The sequence below is a fragment of the Dipodomys spectabilis genome, unplaced genomic scaffold, assembly GCF_019054845.1.
Source record: "Dipodomys spectabilis isolate Male_0828 unplaced genomic scaffold, ASM1905484v1 ptg000032l, whole genome shotgun sequence".
Classification (NCBI taxonomy): Eukaryota; Metazoa; Chordata; class Mammalia; order Rodentia; family Heteromyidae; genus Dipodomys; species Dipodomys spectabilis.
Window position 1 is genome coordinate 25,611,910 of NW_024870709.1, and position 21,672 is coordinate 25,633,581.

Below are 21,672 nucleotides of genomic sequence, written 5' to 3' on the forward strand. Positions count from 1 at the left end.
ACGGTTTATAATCTTCTTTCTTCTTCAAGCAAAAACTGTTGGAAGCACAAAATTCAGTTGCCCCAAATTAATTTTAAGCATTGATTTATTCATCCAACTTGTATTTATTGATCTATTAGATAAACACTAGGCACTTTTTTTAGACACTAATTATAAATGATTCTGCCTGCCCGGACTGTTATACCTAGTATGAACGGATAATAAGAACTATGAAAAATAAAAAGGTGTTAGCTTTGTAGCGCTATATTACTATCCTAAATGTCATCACATTCTGGAGCAGAGCTGATTTACTAAATACTCTCAGCCAATAGTGCTATGAGGGTTTCCCTGTGCTTCTATGTCTACCTTCTGGAGCGAAGGAGTGAGTCTCAGGTGTGGCCCTGGTGCTGGGTCTGTACGACAGGCTACAGGAAACAAAGAGCATGAGAACCAGACAGGGCCTAAGGAACATGAAGGAGTCTCAGAGTTAAGGTCCTGCTTGGCTTCATGTCACAAAAACAAAGTCATTTTAAAAAATGTACTATATATTGGCTTGTCCTCTGTGTAACTAAACCTGGAGAACAAAGAGTCTGGTACTGTCACAATGATACCTTGACTTTGAGGTCTCAGATTCCTTCTGGTATTCAGTATTGCCATGTTTGGTGCAAAGCTGCTCTTAGTATACTTGTCAAAAAGCTCTTGCTTGAAGGGATTGGTGGGGTTGGGCCAGTTAGAGGAGAAAGTCAGAAGGGATGACATTGATCAAGACACATTATACTCATGAACTGATATCTTAAATTGAAACCTCTTATAAATCTACTTAAAGATAATAATAATAATAATAAAGCTGTTCTTCTATTATATCCTGCTTCTAGGAAGAAGGCATAAGAAAACATAACAATGAAAGACCCCTTGAATAAGGGTGCCCCACTTGTCTGGAAGACAGAAATCTCTAGAAAGCCTCCCCCATAGAATTGCTTTTTATACCTCTTTGCCCAGATCACACATGTGATCATAGGAGTGTGGGACACTAATATATTAAACAGAAGCATTGACTATCCACTTAATTTCTGTCCTATGAAACATGAAAATAAAATGAATAGGTATTTGAAGAGCAATTAAAAATACCTGGTGCAGGGATGACTTGTATAGAAACTGAGAGCCAATATTTGAAAGAAAGAAAAATTCCCAGAATACCATCAAGATATTTACAAGAAAGAAAAAAATTCCCAGCCACTTAACTCTTTCTCTCAATTTCACTGTCTTTTATCTGAGCAATCAGAAGAAACAGCCTGGAAAAGGATGTCTGTGTTCTTTATTTTGATAAGTTGTTATTGGAAGTATTGTTCCTATTTTACTCAATAAATCTTTACAGATTTTGATAGTCAGTCTTTCTCCCACTGACTCATTCTTTAAATTTCTAACAAAACCTCTATGTCTCTATTTCTCTTACCCATAAAATCCCTTAAATCAATTTGCAATGGTCAGTTATCCATAACCCCCTTCAAAAAATCAACAAATGTAATAATATAGTGAAGTTGAGAAAAGAAATGTTTGATCTTTAAAAGACTAATTAGGTTAAATTGTAATGTATAAAAATCAGTATGAAAAACCTTTCTACAATTAATATATCCTAAAAAATGGAAAAAAATGTATGACAAGAAACTAAATAAGCCTATTGGGGGTGGGGAGGTAGCAGAAACCAACCAGCATGATAGAAAGGACTCATGGAGAGGGTGAAGGAGGGTGAATATAGTTGAAATTCTTTATGCATATAGGAAAATAGAATAATAATACCTGTTCAAATTGTTTTAGGCACCTGAAGAAATGTTCAACACCTCTGACCATAACAGAAATATAAATGGCAGCATTGAGATTCCGTCTCCCCTAGTAATAAAGGCCATTATCAAGAAAATGAAAAACAAATGCTGGTGGGGATATGGGGGAAAGGAATCTTATACTGTGGGTAAGATTATAAACTAGTGAACTGCTGTGGAAGGCAGTTTAGTTTTCTACCTTATGATACAGTGGTACCAAATTGGGCACTTAACCACAAGAGTACAAGACAGAATACAATAAAGGATTTGCACAACAATATTCATTGCTGCACTGGTCTCCATAATCAAGTTATGGAAACAGCTCAGATTCCCTACAGTGGATGAATAGATCAAGAAAATATGTATAAACATACATATGTATAAACATACATATATACATATGTACACTGAAATTTTATTCATCTATCAGGAAAGGCATTAAACTGAAACATTTCTTTTAAGTGAAGTAAGTTAGACTCAGAGAAACAAAAGGTATATATTTTCTCTCACATGTGGAAGTTAGATCTAAATTATAAACATCTGAGGACATTAATAAAAATAAATGATTTTAAGGTCCCGGGGTTGGTAGGATGAGGGAGAGCTGTGGTGATGTGATACGATGTGATACATTGTATGCATGTATGATGCTGTTACAATGAACCCCCTCCTGTGCCACTAATATAATAAAAATCTTAAAAAGATTTTTCTTAATCAAACACTCTATACACTGAACTCAATAAACAAAATACACAGCTACTGAAAAAATACACATAGCACTTTAGGAATAATACAAAGGAAAATTTCTAGGATGAATATCAATAAATAGCACTTGCTTAGTTTTCATTTCTTTCTGAAGTAACACCTAGAAAGCTATACTACCAAAGTTGTTTATTCTAGCCATACCCCATCTTCACACCAAGGGAGGAACTCACTGTGGCTTGAAGTCATATGAATTTCACAAAAGAAATTGTGTGATTACCTGGGTCAAATATGGATATCCATCTGACCCAGATGCGTGAGACCAGAACTCATTCTCAGGATTATAGCCACATGGTTTATACAAACCTAACATCATTGATCAGTATTTGTAGAAATTATACTTGGGAGCTCATCATAGCTGTATAAAACTCACTTTTCATACTTCTGATCATACTCCTAAAAGTAATTGTTTTAGTGTTTTCTCCTGTTTTCACTTCATGTCTGACAATTTAGACAGTCTCTCATTTTGTGTGACTCCTATTTCCTTTTTCAGTTTAATTGTACACAGGTCTGATTCAACATGAGTCATGGAGCTATTGTTTCTTTCTGACTATTGGGTCTTTTTATACTAGGTATTTGTAGACAGACTTCCACCCTGAGAACATTTTACTTTTTATACTCAAATAATGAGCAAATACTTCATTAGAGTGGAGTTAGGAATCAGAGTTGGGCACAACCATGCATCCCTTTGCTCTTGCCTTTCTATTCCTATACAGTATTTTAAAATTACTGTAATTTTCATATCATATTTCTCATTAAATCCTGAAATCCTGATATTTCCACCAGAGTGCTGCTTTCAAAAAAGAAGAAAACATGTTCAAAAATTCACATGGGCCTTGAACATAACAGATTGTTAGCTACTCCAACATTTCATACACACACACACACACACACACACACTCACACGCACACACACCAATAGTTACATCACTCACCCAGTTTCTAAAGCCTGCTAGCCTCCTGATGCCACAAATGGATTGATCTTTCAGCAACCTAACACTGGGATTCAGAAATGGTGAAATCAGGAAGCCACTTAAAGTTTAATCCCCTCTCTATTAAGAATTCTTTTGGAGAAACATAAGAGTCACTGTTTGGCACCCATGAGCACATAGGAAACCTGTTGACTGGGAATTGGCCCAGATATCTAAGACCTGAATGGGTTATTTGTTCATAAAAGGCTGGCTCCATATGCCTTTGTTCAGAAAATGAGGAGGGGGGATGGGAAGGTTGCTCTGACAAGAATAGCAAGAGATTATTGCAGTCACATTTCAAATGTACTCATGCTCATCTTCTAAAATTTTTATTGGGCTATACAGAAGCATCATTTTCTCTAATAATGGTTTATGCAAAAGATAAAGGTTATTTAGTTAATAATTGTGAAAAGATCTTTATTCCTAAGGAAGAATTTTGGCTACTTGTAAAACATTCTTTCAATGTCCCTCACAAAGATTTTTGGGTTTCAAATAACAAAAAGTGGTTACAGAACTTTGTTTTACACAGACCAAGTATTTAAGTTAAAAAGATGAGACTTTGAGAAGAATTGGATTCAACTTCTCCAAAGATGCGAGTATGGGAAAGAACGCCTTTGCCAAGAAACATCAGCAGATGGTCCGTGGACTTAACTCAGCACTGATATGGAATTACCTATTCAAAGGGGATGGTCTCTTAGAATTTAATAAGCTGGTTTAAATCTGTTATTCAATTTGAGCATTGTAATTTGTCTAGCATGCTTCAATAATATTTCTGCTTGGAAAAAAGTCCTAACAATACTCACATTCACTCTTGGCTAGTATGGACTCATTTCCTTACAGAGTGAACTAACTCCTACATGGATTTACTTTCCTTTCCTTTTTTTCTTTTTACCAGTTGGGGGCTTGAACTCAGCCTGGGTGCTGTCCTGAGCCTATTTGTACTCAAGGCTAGCATTCTACAACTTGAGCCACAGCACCACTTCTGGCTTTTTCTGAGTAGTTTATTGGAGATAAAAGTCTCTTGGATTTTTCTGTCCTGCTGTCTTTGAACTGTGATCCTCAGATCTCAGTCTCCTGACTAGCTAGGATTAGAGGCATGAGCCGCCATTGCTCAGCTGGATTTACCTTCCAAAACTGTGTATTTGTTATAAATCTGTATGGACAGTGAATACACAAGAGACCAGAGCAAGCCTCCAAAGAATCATTCAGTGGGCAATAATGAACCAATTCAAATCAGATAAAGTTTATTGTGAATAAATATGCTACTCCATTTTGGTTACAGAAAAAAATAACGAGATAAAAATGTCTTTAAAATTACAGGATAGATGAGATAGTCACATTTCTAAAAGTAGCTAACTCTCAGTATTCTCCAGAATAGAATACCAATAGAATACCGTAAAGCCGAATTCAGAAATCCTTACCCAAAAGACCACCAGAGACCGTCACCAATGTAAAAGCAAAGGAGTCTTTATTGCAAGCTTGAGCTTGGTCCTCCGAGCACCAGGTAACTGGTGACGCTAAGAGGCCCCCAGCCCAGGGTTATAGTACTTTTTATACACTTTTTAGGGAAGGCAGGGACTTTGTATACATCATAGCATCTTACAACAAATTATTACACATCGCAGGTAAATCATAATACAATTCTATAGTATGATTGGCGCACTACAAAGCAGGAAAGGACCAGAAACAGGTTGTTGGTTAGATCAGAGGGCTGACGTATGTTAAATTGGTTGGCTTGCACCACAAGGACTCTCAAGGAGATAGGAGCTAAACTGCAGGGTTCCTTTCTTAAACAAACACCACCTGTGGTCTGACTGTGGGGTCACCAAGCCCTCCAGTACCTGCCTGCCTGCGATTTTCCCAAGGATTGTTTATGTTCCTAGTGCCCGAGAATTGCTTCTTCTGTTCATTCTGGGGCTAGGCTCATGGTTAGCTTCATAACTCATACTTCAGAAGATGACCGCTAGCTCAGGATGAAGTCACTCAGGCCTCAGGCTCCTCAGACACCTCTCAAAACCAACCAACCAATCAATCAATCAATGTATCTACCTACCTACCTACCTACCTACTGGCTGTCTATCTATCTATCTATCTATCTATCTATCTATCTATCTATCTATCTATCTATCTATCTATCTATCTATCTATCTATCTATATCTGTATCATTATCATCATCTTCATGATCATCATCTGTCTCTCTTTGTAATTACCTCTCTATCTACTTTGTATCATTAATTATCACAATAATTTTTTAAAGAAATTGTTTATTCATGAGTAAGGGATAAGAAAAACAAAACCTACAGAGCTGACTGGTAGGTAGGCTGGAAATCCAGATAAGATCTGATATATCAGATTGAGTTTAAATCTGCAGGAAAGTTCAGTAAATGGTAACTTCAGCTGGAATTTCTATGTGGAAGAATTGTATTTGCTCTGCTTTTAAAAATACTAATTTTTATTATAAAGTTGATGTACAGAGGGGCTGCAGTTGCATAAATCAGATAATGAGTACATTTCTCTTTGATGAGTGTCACCTCTTCCCTTATTTTCTCCCAGTTTGTTCCCTCTCAGACACCTCCCCACAGGTTGTATAGTTCATTTCCAATGTGGTGTCTAATGAGTATCACTGCTGTAATTTTTCACTCCTTGTTTCACCATTTCTGTGCCTTCCTTTCCCCTCCCCAAATAAGATCAATTCACATATAAAACAAAAGGTACAGAAATAAAAAGACAGGGGAAAAGCAGAAAGAAAAAAAAACCCAAACCTACACCTCCATTTCTTGGAGTTCATTTTGATAAGCATCACTTTATTTGATCAGATGAACGAAGCTAGTGAGCCTTTGTGATCCTCTCCTAAGAATATCCTCCATTGCTCTCATTGTGGGAAGGTTTAGAGTCCTGTTTTAACTTATCATGTCCAGTGTAATATTTTTTTTATCCATTGTGTTTACTTATAGATTTATAGGAACAGTCTAATTTGCACTAATGAGGGCAAACATGCAACCTATATTTGCTCTTGATATCTGTACAATGGATGAAGTCCATCCACACTCTAAAGAGGAATCTTCTTCATCCAAGGTCACATCTATCTTCACAGGACATCTACTCTGGTATTTTACCAAACAATTAGATACTGTAGCCTAGCCAAGTTGACACTTAATAACCATTTCACTTGCTTAACAAAAGTTTGTTTAGAGAGGCATTTGATTTGTAATAAGAAAGTAAAGGTATCTTTTAACTCTGGTGATTAAAAGATACCTTTTAATCACCAGCAGTGAGGGTGATACTGAGGATGATTTAAAATTCAGCACAAGAATAGTTGAAGTAACTAGATTATTTTGTCTGAAAATCCGAACATTTGGAGATGATTTGATCTCTCTGTGTAATAGGCTATGTTGAAGTTATATAGTCCTATCATACATTTATGTTGTTCCAAACACTAAAAACATGAACCTGTGAAAGAATGCTAGTATTGGGGTCAATGTAAGTATATATTCTCTAATACTTAGGGTTATTCTAAAGAGTGTCTTCTGAAGATAGTGAGGTTTCAATGTATGTGCACACACCCATGGTTTGTGTTACAAACTGCACAGACTACCTAGCTTCAATGCACAGATAGATACAACAATATAGATAGCTCTATAGATGGGTGAATGAGATGAGAGTGTAGAGGTAGAGAGGTGGTGTGTGTGTGAGAGAGGAAGAGAGAATGAGAATAAGAGACCATCTATAAGGACAGTTAGGGAAAACTTAAGCATCATATGGAGGATTGGTTTAATTCTATTTTTTTCTCTCTTTATTCAGATGATTTTCCCAGTGATTATATTCTCTTTACAATTGAAGAATTTGAGTCTTATAAAAAGTTCTATTTGTATAGCAAGATGTAGAGCTCAGAGTTGGATTTGGTATGTGTCTTTTGCTAGACCAAAGCTAAATGAATTCTTTCTAGTACTTACTATTCTTAGTTTGGATTAATAAGTGAATGAATATTTATTATGAATTAGATTAAATATCTTTTGTTCTAGAGTTCACATCAAATCATGAAATTTTTTAAAATATATTTTAAGTCAAATTTCCAACAGAATATTTGTTTGTAGGCTTGAGTAGTATGAAAGTTCATAAACTGTGACTCCAAGTAAACTAATTTAAAAAGAATTGTTTCCTTGAAGCTTATTTTACTCATTTAATTTTCTCACTGCTATTTACTGATAGTGTAGTGCCTTATTTTTCATTAATAAATGATTTATTTTCTTTCTTTTTAAAAGAATATAGATTGTTTTTGCTTCTAGTGCAGGTGTAAGCCATTCTAGTTCATTTTTTGAATTACAAAACTATTTTATGGACAACTGCTTCTATAAAATCTTTGAAACAAATTAGTGTGCATACAGAAAAATTATGTAGTACTCTGCTTATATATGTATACACATTACTCTTATTGTTGTATTTAGAGTTGGCTTTATGCACAGAAGTTGAAATGAAGAAGAAAGTTTCAAATGATGTTAGGGAAAATTTGATTAGTATACTACCTTTTATGAAGACAGATTCAAGGAGTGAATACTTTATACTTACAATGAATTCTCATTCATAGTGTGGATGTTTCTGTGGATTGTCATATGTTTGAAAAACCATAAGTGCTAACCTTATTAATTTTGTTCTTCATCTTTATTCTCTGTTCTGCTTGGAAAATGCCACTTGATTGTCTTTCTGAATGTATAAAAGAGTAGCTATAATATTATGGCCAATCTACTTGAAAACTGACTGCTCATTTGGACCTATTTCTTCTTCAAAATGTAATATGTTTTACATGATTAAAATATGTACATGAAAATTTGATGCTCTGTCCATAGACATTTAGAATAATGAGTGGATTAATAGGTTTTACAGATTCACTCTGCAACTCAGCTAGCCACTGCTAGCTAATTGGGCAGTACTGTCATAAAGAACAAGACTTTAGGAGGAAATGATCCCATTTATTTTCTAGGATAAGTCTACTGACCTGTCAGACTTATAGAGAAGATGGCAAACTGGGAGCTCAAAGGTTCATTCTAGTCCAAATAAGTGTAAATCATTTTAAAAAATGTGACAGTGTATAAATTTGGGTGATTTCAAACTTGGAAATTTCTGGAAATGTTGGGTGACATATTTCTACATAGCAACAATCTTCTGCAAATGTAACCATCGCTGAGAAAGCTTTGTGCTCTCCAATTGAACATGGCTCTTTTCATTGGATATATCCATATACTGGTTCACGGTGTGGCTCATATTGCTTTTGTTACTTTCCACCCTAGAAGTCCTTGATGTTAACTTCCTGTTGTAGAGAGGAAGTGGTATTCAGTCTAACTACTGAGTTCAGAACAAACTCCTATAAGCACACAATTCTATAACAGACCCTGCAAGTAGTATAAGAGCCTAGTTCCTAGCTTAAAAGTTGTTGAGACTCCTTGGATTTAAAATGAATAGTTCTGCCTTATTATGACAATAGGGAGATGATTAGAACATTTTCTCTTACCATTATCCAGTTTATGGCTTTCAAAGAAGGTTTTCTGGAAATACAAACCACAATTCCTACGCTTTCATTGACAAATAGAGCAGTATTGGTGAGCAGGTTCAGTAATATCATTTCCAGAGGCCAGCACTCCAGTTTACTATTATTTTAAATTTAGTGCTTTTGATGAGGTGTTTCCAGAAATAAGTGTACTTAAGTAATTCAAGAAACATACATAAATGCCTTACAAATCTAAGGATGATTTAAAAGCTTTCTTAAAAGTTTTTCAATACGTTACCTAGTAAAGCTAGTTCCTGGAATTGGTCATCTATAGATATATAACTGCCAAGAAATTACAGTACTACAAATACTAATCATTATGAATTCTTTGTTGAAATTATCTAGATATATCAATAAATTTTTACGTAAGAAAAGTAAAATATCTACAAAACACACTACTTATAAAGTGTCACGTCATAAAATAACAATAGTATTTCAGTATTATCACTGATGTTTTAAAGTAATGAACATAATATTTTTAAAATAATGGTTTCTTCATTTGTGGTCAACTAATACTTACAATGCAATGAAACAATCTTGTAGCTACTTGAGAACTTAACGAGTAACAATTTATACTGATCAAGAAGTAATTTATTCAGCTTTTAGATTTCCAAGATTAGAAATATTTGGTTAAATTACTGGGAAATTGATTTCACTTACATTTGAAGCTTGTTTATTTTCTCTTTCAAGTGTGTCTGAATCTGTTTTCATAATTTATCTATAATACTATAAAGCCTGAACTTCCTCTAAGACAGAGAGACAATTAATGTTTGTATAAAATGAGTACATGGGCTACAACTAATTTTATAAATATCTGAAAAGCCTATAGCTGTTCTACAAGTGAGCCTGCTAGTAAAAAATAAGTCATTAGGAAATATCTATAGGGTACCCATGACATAGATGAAGTGAAAAATGAAGTCACTTGAGCCCAGATGGGTGTTAGAGATGAGATTTATGATGACCCATTTTTTTCCTGACATGTGGATTAGTGGATTATTTCAATACGAATGGAGAATCATTCATATATATATACATATATATTTCCTTTATATTATTGAACTTGAACCCATTTTAAATTAGAAAGAACTCTGAAAATGAAGCTAAACATTTGGATGGACACAATGAAGACATTTTACCCAGCCTAGAAGTTTAGAGACACAAATTTCTTTTATTTTTCTCTTATTTTCCATAGATTTAAAATAATATAGAAGACATAAATCTTCCTACAAGTAAGATCTGAGTTCTGACATTCTTTTTTTAAATTTTATATTATTATAGTGATGATGTACGTTACAGTTACATGAGTAAGGCAATGAGTACATTTCTTGGCATTCTATGTTTTATTACAGGTTCATGTGATAAAGGAGAGCTCTGAACTTTTATTTTCTAGTTGGAGCCATTCACTCAGTTACATGACTTTTTAAGTATTAACCATTCTATTTTAAGGAAACCATTGCTAGTAAGGATGCCTTCTTAGTCAAAATTCAACATTCTGTAGGATATAAGGCACACTGGTTGCATTTCCTCTGATGATAAATCAGTAAGTTCTTTTTGGACAGGTTAACTGCTCAACTTTCCACTTCTGGTGCTATCAGATACTGATAAATATTTAATATGACTAAAATTATTCCTTGATAGGGGCATAAGCGGCATGTACAACTAATAAAACATTCAGCCAACTAATAGCCTACAAGACAAGAAATCCTTGTAATAAAGGACTTAGAGTATATAAAACAGATAAAGGTATTTTTGGAGTTATATGAATGCATGGCATTGTTGTACACCACATTTTAAAAGTGAAAATCTAATAAATGATGTCAGTGACTTTATCGCAACTGTTTTATCTTTTCCTAGCTGAAAGCCTCTAATGGAATTTGTTGTCTTTTTAGCTGACCAGCTTGTAGAGTATGTGGGTTGTGGTATTCAATATTTATGAAATGTTTGTTTTCTCACAGGACAGAAGCTACTTACTTTATTTTTTTTTTTATTAGTGATAGAATTTATTAATGACTACTTACACCTGTTGCATTTTCATTTTCGGTTTTAAAATTATATTGGGTCTGGTCAATATACATTCAGCATAGAACCTGAAGACATGCTTTGAAAACAACTTGCTTAAAAGCTCCATTGTATTCAGACAGGCACAGGCCCCTGAAGTAGGCCTGAAAGTTTAGTTCCCATCACAATAATGAGGAAGACATCATATAAGGTGTTCTACGATTGTTTCTGTGCTTTCAATAAGAGCGCTTAACTTTAAAAACCAAGGAGAAGTTTATATTCATGTTGCTTGAAAAAGTTTCCTGATTTCCTCATGTTTACTCATGGAGAGGAAGAGTTTCATGCTCTTCTATGGAGATGACCTTTCTTTGAGAAACTGGAATCCAGGTTTGTTTGGTATAGAAAATACCCAAATTCCTTTCTTAACACTAAACAAGATTTAGAAGGCAGTGTGACTAGCCCATGGCTGTTATTTTTCAGTAGTTCATTTAGCTTTCAAATCACATTGTTTTAGGGGAGAGGTGGATTTGGTGGATTGACTAGAAATCTTAAGAGGCTGAACCCTTGGATTGTAATCTCACTTCACAATAGCCACAGACACATTGCCTTTCTCACAGAGATAATTAAGAACGTAAATATTGAGGCATAGAATTCCATTGTGTATATATACCACATTTTCTTGATCCATTCATCTACTGAGGGGCATCTGGGTTGGTTCCAGATCTTAGCTATGGTAAATAATGCTGCAATAAACATAGTTGTGCTGGTAGCTTTAGTGTGGTCTTGCTATGCCTCCATCAGAAAGAATGACATTGTCCCATTTGTTAGGAAATGGAAAGACTTGGAAAAAATTATATTAAGCGAAGTAAGCCGGGCCCAAAGAAACATAGGCCCCATGGTTTCCCTTATTTGCAATATCTAGTATATGTATGAGTCAAGCGGAAAAGGTCAGATAATGTGATGTTAGGAAAATGAACCCTTAGATAGGTATTTTAATGTTTTTTTCTTTCATGCATGTGTTTCTAATGCATTTATAAGATTATTTCTTTGTTGCTTTGTATGTCCCTCCCCCACAGTATAACCCTTGCTTTCACTATATTTGATGTCAGTATAACTTGTGGAAGAGATGGGGAAAAACAAGTCGTTTAAGGATTCAGGTGGACCTGTTGCAACAATGAGAAGTACAAGTTGTCATGTCCAAAACGAGCTTTACAACGTCGGTGCGGGGGGGGGGGGGGGGGGGAGAAGGATTGGGGGGGGGGAGAGTCTGGGAAGGGATGTGAAGGGTAAACAAAGGAGGAGACTGCAATACTTGGTAAGAAATGTACGCATTATCCTGCCCATGTAATTGTAACCCCTCTGTACAGTATGTTCACAAATAAAATAAAATATTTAAAAAAAAGAAATGTACTCATTATCTGACTTGTATAAAAAAAAAGAACGTAAGTATTGTTAATGTACACTGAGTCCATTGAATAAATTAAATGATGTGCTATAACAGTAGAGGCCAGTGGTGTTACTGGTGGAGCAATGTGCTTTTTCAGGTAGCCGTTATTATTAAATAGCAGATTAAATAAAAATCTACAAGTCCTCCTTGAGTACAGTAGTTACATAGGTGTTTTAATGAGGCTTATTATTTTTAATAATATTTTATTTTCTTGCAAAGATGATGTACAGGGGCTTACGGTTACATAAGTAAGGTAGCCAGTACATTTCTTGTGAAACAGTGCTACCCCTCCCTCATTTTCTCCCACCTTCTCTCCACCATGACACCCCTTCCCCTTACAAGTTGTAAAGTTCATTTCTAACATTGTGTCTTGTGAGTATGAGGCATTTTAGAAACATCTTGAAAGAAATGTACCTAAATCCAGCTTCTCACATTTGTTTTTTTTTTTTTCCCAGTGAGAAATGAGATGAGCTATTTGAGAGTGATGTATGATGACTTCGAAACTGGGCCCAAGGCTCCCAAGGTGGGGAGGGAGAGGGTTAGTGGGGTGGGTGGATGAAGTTGTTTGAAAGCCTAAACAAAAGTAGAAATAATTCAGAAGGTTTAGTTTCTAGCTCCTTCTTCACAATAAGAGTCCTGTTGGATTTGTTTGCATTGACAGCATCTCAGTCATTATTGTCTCAACCAACCCAGTTTTCACAACGATATTCCATATCCCATTTTCATCACTATGTGGAGTGTGTTATTGAAAAGGCCAGGCATCTTTCATGAAGCAAAAGAGGACATTGATAACAGTGCAAACGAGCTCCTGATTCAACAACCTCAAGCCTTATTTCTTTATGATATTTTTTTCCTTAGACCTGCAGGCTTTCCCTCATAGGATTGATGAAGGCTCACTTCACACATACCACTCAACATTTCTGTACAGCATAAAATAGAAGATCAAAAGAAGGTAGGGGAAAAAAAGGAGTATGAGAGCGAAATGAAAATTGAAAGAGTCATAGCTGGAAAGAATCGGAGGTCTATAAAAGATGAGCTCAAGTTTCATGTTGGTGATGATTAGTTTTGTAAAACCTTCAGAGATCCTTGGAAACATCCGCTTGTCTAAAATTCAGCGTTTTCTTTCTTTCTTTCTTCTTTCTTCCCTATAAAGACTTTTCATAATGAGAAACTCTTCTCTCATTCGAAGGTTGGAATCTTTTCTGGAAAAGTTTGGTCAGGCCAGGCATTTGAGCACTGTCACAGGCAGTGGACCAGACACATGGAGGCCAGCTGACTCCACAGAGCCGAGGAATCGGGTAAGTGCCCAGGATCAAGGCTACCTAAAGCGACTGCAAAGGCTGCCTTTTAAATTAAGAATGGAAGGTTTATTTTTAACTTAATGTTTTATTTAATTTGAAAGAGTAACACTCTTTTAAATGCTGTGGTTCCAGTAGTGGTGCAAGGGTTGAACTCGTAAAAACAGTCAAAGGATGTGAGAATACCTTCCTGCATTTGGGGTTCAGAAAGGAAGAAACAAAATTTGCTGTTGTGAATTGCAACCTATCCTAATTATCCTGATGAGATTTGGAGAAAAGGATCGGCTCTTTTCACAGATCCTTTACTTTTGAGGTGAAAGCTTGACTCAGAAGTTGTTCATTTCCAATATGAACCCTAGCCACTGTCCTTTGCCAGATAGCATCCAGAAATATTCTATTAATGGAAGCAAACAATTTATACCAATGATTTCTTATTAGGGTTCCACTGCACCAGAACGCTGGCTGGATAGGGGTGGCATCATCTCTGATTACAAAGATGATACGATAATTGAAAATAATGATGGTCTGATTTTCTTTTAAATGAACATAATTTTAGTGATTAGCCTTGCATTGACCTAGAATCTCACATTGCCTGTGAGAAGTCATCCATGAGTGAGAGGAAACGTTGCAATTCCCATCTCTTGGGTGATCTCTATAAGGCTGCTTCCATTCCTGCGTTTCTTTCTCTTCTGTCTTTGATAAAACGAGTTGCTTATTGGTGTTGGAAAGGTGACTTCACCTTTTAGGCTCATGCATTTGCAACAATAATCTTTTTGGTTCTGAGGATTGTGATATTATTTATTTTAGCTTCTCTAAATTGCCTTCTTAAGATTCTCCTTAAGGGTCAAAGAAAAACAACTTTGAACTGTTGGTTAAAATAATTTTTTTAGCAACAATATGTTGACTTTAAACAGTTGGTATTTTTCATAATACACAATTGAAAGTCTCTATTATTTCAGCCTTTCCATTAACTAATGTGACACATTTCAGAGTATTCATTTAAAATATCACTCCTACTATAAAGTTTATGGGTCCTCAAGGGTTTTTTAAAACAATTTTTCTCTACTATTATACTATTTAGGTTAATATAAAAACCTAGAAATATGTCATATGTCCTTTTAGTTTAGAGATGTTCAGAAATGACTTTAAAATGGCATATAGTCATCATTATTCTTCATAGCTTTAGTTAGATCATGTGATAACAGAATCATGGCACATATTGCAACAAAGCTATATCCTTTTAAGACATATAAAACTTTATTTGCTCCCCTTAAAAGAAGCTGGTATTGGTGTAAAAAATAATAGAATTTTCTTGCTACAAAATCATATTTGAAAGGTGTATTTTTACTCAGTTGACTCAAAAGCAAATATTTAGACAATAATCTATTCACCAATAGCCTATTTAGTAATAGCATCGAGCACTGTTATTGAAGACATGTTTTTGTAGCCTTTTGAATAGCTTAAAAAGAAATCACATTTATTAGTAAACAATGACAATCCTTTGTATAACTTAAGCAAGCTATTTGTAATATCAGTTTGCAAGAAATGCAATTTTTTGGCTAATTTATGAAACTTACGCTTTGTTTTGCTATATTTAAACTGGAATGTATGTAAACTAGGTCAAGACTATAAATTAAGCTTGATTTGGTTCCATGTATCTTGCCTTTCTTACAAAATGGTGAGGCTGAAAACCAGACATAGTAACTTTACCAAGCATGGTAAAGTAAAACTGACATTTGAAAACTTCAGAGTACATTACTGGTTATTATTATATAATGTTTTTTTTTAATTTAATTTTTTGTGAACATACTGTACAGAGGGGTTACAATTACATGGGCAGGATTATATAATGTTATCTCAAGTGGGAAATCATAATATTTAAAAACTCTTCAAACATCAATGACGAAGAAAGGTGCAACTTAAAAAAAACAGCCAATTGATTCTACTGGTTGAGTAAACATCAAAGCAACTATTTTATTGTTCATGACTATTGGTATTTCCCAAAGCTTTTAAAAATATACATTAATAAGGTAACAATAAAAAGATGATCCCAAGATGTTATATGTATTTATAATCAAATACTAATCATCAAAACTTTTGGTATTACCAAACTTTCCTCTATAGAGTAGATAGTAAATATTTTATTTGTGGATCTCTGTAACAATCACTCAAATCTACCATCACAGCTCCAAAAGACCCACAGAAAATACATAAACAAGCAACCTCTATTTCAATATTTATTTTTAATTATTGAAATTGGAAATTCATATGATTTTTAGCTTTTTTTTTTTTTTGCTGGTCCCAGGTCTTGAACTCAGGACTTAGGTTTCGTACCTGAGCTCTCTCTGCTCAAGTCACAGCCCACTTCTGGTTTTTTCTGAGTAGTTTATTGGAGAGAAGAGTCATGAACTTTCCTGCTCATGCTGGCTTCGAACCATGATCCTCAGATCTCAGTCTCTTGAGTAGATAGGATTATAGGCATGAGCCACTAGCGCCTGGCTTGATTTTTACTTTAAAAGAAAATGTTACATTTTGTTTGAGTTTTTCCAAGCATTTAAAACATGTGGAAACTACTCAACTTATGGACCATACAAAAAACAGGTGCTGAGCAAGGTTTGATCTATAAGTTGTAATTTACTGATCCTACACGGTTAATATTCTAGAACTCACTATATGGCAACAATAGCATATAGAGAATATAGAAAACATGTAGAAAATACAAAACTACCGAGTTAGATACATAGGTCGTTATGGGTTTTTAATTGAAAAATAACAAAAAGATTTTAAAACTTATAAGACCAAACTATAAACAAAACCCACAAATCAGCTAAGTTAGATTAATATGATAGTTTTGTTATTTCTATTGTTATATGTGAAAATCCAGATTCAAAGTACAAAAGACATTTTTGCTTCAATGAAATCAGAGTTGAGGCAAATGAAAATGTCAGTGGTTTATTTGTTTGTAGTGTTAAGCTTCTCCATAAAATGAGGCTAACGTGAACTTTTCTTCTACGAAATTGCATCATCCAAAAGAGCAAGAACAATTGAAAACTATTTTCATATTTTAAAATTTAGAGCTTGATATTTATTCAAATATGCTCATGTAAAAAATAGAGTTCATATAATGACTGTTCCTCAGTTGAACATATTTTCAGTATATGACGGGATATAACTCCTTCCAATGCATGTGTTGTACTTCCTAATGAGATCATTTCTTTTTTTAAAAGAAGAAAATAGCATATCATGAATCGGAATTAATTCATGCCAACCTTTCTTTTCATTGCAAATGCAAGTTAGCATAAATTGAACATAATAGACTATAAGTGCATAATTTAGAAAATCCTTAATGTTTTATAAATTTGAAATCATTATTCATAAAATAGACACATTTTAAAATCTCAGGTGAGTTTAGGCTCACATACTTGAATTCTGACACATCAACTCTAAATAGAAATTTGTCTTACATAAGCACTTAAAGTAGAATTACAACCCTGTATTTTTTGTTGTTAAAATTATATACTGATCAGTTCTACCAAAATATGCCAGTTTTATTAATAAAGTGAAAGGAGACTTCACAAGAAAATATATGATATGAGTTTGAATTTTTGTAACTGGAGACAACTAAAAATTATAGAACATGATATAAATTATATTACATGATAAAAATTATATTACATGATATAAATTATAGAACATGAATAAATTAAAACTACACAAAAAGCCTGGTGGAATATTTCTTAATAGATAGAGCCTGAATTGGATGCCAGTTAATCAGAAGGCTGAAATCTAAAGATCAGTATTCAATGCCAGGCCAGGCAGACAAATCCATGGAACAATTATCTCCAGTTAATCAGCAGAAAGCTGAACTAGAGATGTTACTCAATGGTAAAGTGCCAGCCATGAGCAAAAAAGCTCCACTAGAGTCCCAAGCCCTGAGTTCAAGCTCCAGTAACAGCATTAAAAAAATGGATAATTCTATTCTCATGAAACTTAACATTTTACCAGGGTGAAGAAAGATGCATATTTAAGCCAACAGGAATGATTTGACTCCTCTGGGAGACATTTGGCAGTAACCCCAGATATTTTTGAGTGTCATGAGTTGCGGGGATGGGGGGGTGGGGAGTGGAAGGGGGGTGGGGAGTGGAGGGGGGGGTGGGGAGTGGAGGGGTGGGGAGTGGAGGGGGAAACGTGCTGCCCACTATGTTGTGAGCAGAAGACAGGATGCTGTTAAGAATATAACGACATGTACTGTATCTTTACAATAAAAAATTGAAAAAAAGGATAAAGCAACAAAGAATTATCTGGTCCGAAATTTCAATTGTGCCAAATTGGAGACATTTTAAATGTAGGATTTTTTGTTGTTAACAACTGTTGTTATAGAAAGCTACCCAGACTCTGTTGGGAATATAGAGGAGGAGGTGGTCAATACTGTAAGCAGTAAGAGTTGTCTCCATGGAGAATGGTCTTAAATAAGGCCTGTTGTAAGTAGGCTCTTGAAAAGCTTGGGGGAGGTGTGTGTGTGTGTGTGGGGGGGGGGGGGATATGTTCCTGTGGAGAGGGTTGGAAAGCTCTATTTTCTAGACTAAGGAAGTGAAGTGAGCAAAAGCACAGATATGTGAAATAACCTTTTATCTCTGTGGACTGTAAAACTTGAAGATGTGTATGGGGGACTAGAAATCTAATTGGGCGGGCAGAAATTGTTTCTTCCAGTTTGGGATTTGTTATTATTTTTTTTTCCTGAAAGATGTGAGAAATAATGTGTGATTCAAACAGGGACATGATGTGATCAGGAATTTATGGGATTTATCAACCTTGTTGTGAACTGTCACATTTATAAAGAAAAACAAAATCCTGCATTTTTATGTAAGAGTAGAGCCAAGGGGGAGGGGCTTAGTGGAAGGAGGGAATGTATCTCCCAGTGGGAAAGAGAATTCCTACTTGTTTTCCTATAAATGCTTTGATTTTGATTCAGTAACTTCCACTTTCTTTGTCATAACTACCTCAAAGGAATAAAACTTATCTATTTTCAGTAGGATCATAAATGAGTTTTTTGTTTTTGTTTGATTGCTTGGATCCTGCAGAATTAAGCTACTCAGTTGTAGCATTGTCTTTTGTTAGAAATTCTTTTTTCAGATTCTAGCCATGATGGGAAAAATAAAATATGTTTAGCAATTTACAAAAATGACAAGAAATGTTTCCTCAGTTACAGCAAAACCTTGTTTCTCTATGTCAGTGATTCTCAGCTCTGAAAACTTTTTAGGCTCACTGTGGGAGATATGTTGGGATCTGTACTTCTGAAAGCTCCTTGGGTAATTTGAATTTGCATTAGGGTGTTGATTCTTACCTCACCTTAGCTCAGGGGATTCTCTCATGGATAGAGAATATTAATCTTCCATTTTATTTGGCTTTGTAATGATTTGTTTTTAGATTTTCTCCAATTAAAAATTAAATCCATTTCCATTAAAAATTAAACTCCATTTGCATTTATTTGAGTATGTACCAATTTTCAGAAAGGTAGGATTTTTTTTTTTTCCTGAGCATTACAGGGAACTCGACTAATTCTTACATCAAATTCACAAGATGATGAGTCTCATTCAGGCAGCCAAGATAACTAGAGATTTAAACATGGAGTTTTTGAATAGAGACATAGTTATGTCTTTAAAAGGGGTCTTACTTTGTTCTTCTGGCTGGTTCAAGTGGCAAGTGAGCATAGTCTAGGGAAGGAAAGACTGGGAGTGTGTCTTCTGAGGGCTCTTTTTGCTCTTTGGCCCAGGTTCCATACCATTCTGGGCAGCTACTTTCCATGGGGGGGATTTCTTGACAAAATGATAGAGAATATGATTGTATTGTCATTTATTCATCCTTCAAAAAGCGATCAAAGATGTCAACCCTCATCTTCTGTTTACTCAAATAGTTGTTAATAATTTGCTCTATTTAAGGCAATGACCTTTTTTTTCACCTATCAAGAAATAGAGCCTGTATTGCTTATGAATTTATCACAATATACTAGCAAACAATTGTTACAAATCATCTTCTTCCTTCTCTCTTGAATACATTTCCCTTTGCATTCGTTCTCTGCCATCAAAGTTTTTTTTTTCTAAAATAATTCTAGACCCATTTTCTCTTTCAGTTCATAAGATGTCATATAGACATGTCATATAGACATAACCTCTAACTCCTTACTGAATATTTATAACAAACCTCCTCCCAGACATGAACAAATAAATAATGAGTCAGATTCTACAATCTAACTGTAAGTTCAAACTTAGAACTTTCTTTTACTATACTTTCCTTAATATTGTCTTATGAGCAGTTCAGTATTAGGATTCTAGCTTTTTGTTGCTTTTTTTTTCCTGCTAGGCCAATGAAAACACATTCCATGTGGAACATTTCTACCCATGGGTACCATGTTTTACAGCAAACTTTTGAACTATAATCTGTACATACATGAAAATTGTATATACCAGACTAATATTTTTCCACACTTACCATTTGTTTCTATACTAGTTCTTCCTATTTTATAGATTGTTTCATGACAATGATGTTCTTGACTGGCTGACCAATACTCTAGCCCAGTAATTATTGCAAAAGATTGTTGTACTCATGATTTCTGGCAAAGCTTTTGGAACATCCTCCTACTAGGATCAATAAAATATTTGGAGCAGTGTGTGGATAATTTGAAAACAACAACAACTGTACTTCATTCTATTTCTTTGATTTTCTTTTTTTTCCTTTCCTTTTCTTTTTTTTTCTTTTCCTTTCTCTTCTTCTTTTTTTGTCAGTTGTGGGACCTGAACTCTGGGTCTGGGCGCTGTCCCTCAGCTCTTCACCTCAAGGCTAGCACTCTACCACTTGAGCCACAGCGCCACTTCTGGCTTTTTTTCTTTTTGCTTATGTGGTGCTGAAGAATCGAACCCAGGGCCTTAGGCATGCAAGGCAAGCGCTCTACCACTGAGCCACCTTCTCAGCCCTTGGTATTCTTGATAGAATATTTACCAAACTATTGGTAAATGGACTTTTTTTTTTATTGAGGTGGAATCTCCATTTCTCTAAGGATTTATGTTTAAATTTGCCAAAGGCCACGAATTACTATTTAATATTCAACTTATATGCAATCTCATGCACAATAAAGGTGTGGCTTGAAGCCATTTCTAGGGCTTACCTATTGCTTTAAAGAACATGGTGGTCAATGAGCTGAAAGTTGCGTTTAGAGTTATATCTTATATGCCCAACTTTGGTTATTGCAAGGGTATGATGTTGTGAGTATTATGATCATCTCAGTTATACTCAAAAGCTCAGATGTTATCTCTTGTATTTACTTACTTATTTAGGTAGTACTGGGGTTTGAACTTGGCCTCATGTTTGCTTAGGCTGCTCTTCTACTTAAGCCATGCCTCTAACCTCGCTTTTTTTTTTTTTATTGGTTATTGTGGAGACAGTTACAAAGACTTTTTTTTCTGTTCAGGTTGGCTTCAAATCATGATCTTGCAGATATCAGCCTCCTGAGTACCTAGGATTCTAAGTCGCTAATATGCTGTCAATAAGCTATTATCATAAGAAGTAATTCCTGTCCTTCAAAACTCTGATTCTCCAAAAACCTTGTCACCATGTTGACTTTGGTCCTGTTAATATTTCTGATTTCTTTTTTCTTTTTTAACTAACTCAACTAGTTAAGGATGAAATGTCTTTTTTGCCAACTTCTACAATCGAGTCAGCCATTAACAAGAAACTTTAAGAAAGGTGAAAGGAGAGTTTGTCACCTACCAATAGATAACCTGTTTTTGAATTTTTGTTATTGATAGGTTTCAAACACAAAATTGAAGTATTTTAACCTTTAGTATTTTGTAGCTTGCCTTTACA

At 34.8% G+C, this 21,672-nt stretch overlaps 1 protein-coding gene across 1 annotated transcript in view; it reads left to right on the top strand.

Annotated features, from left to right (window-relative positions):
* The first annotated feature begins 13,418 nt into the window (after window positions 1-13,418).
* Zpld1 (zona pellucida like domain containing 1) overlaps window positions 13,419-21,672 on the top strand; it is a 64,248-nt gene continuing 55,994 nt past the window's right edge. Inside the window, exons 1-2 of the mRNA XM_042676981.1 lie at window positions 13,419-13,466; window positions 13,704-13,812. The gene's annotated coding sequence lies outside the window, so the exon portion shown is untranslated. The remainder of the gene's footprint in view (window positions 13,467-13,703; window positions 13,813-21,672) is intronic.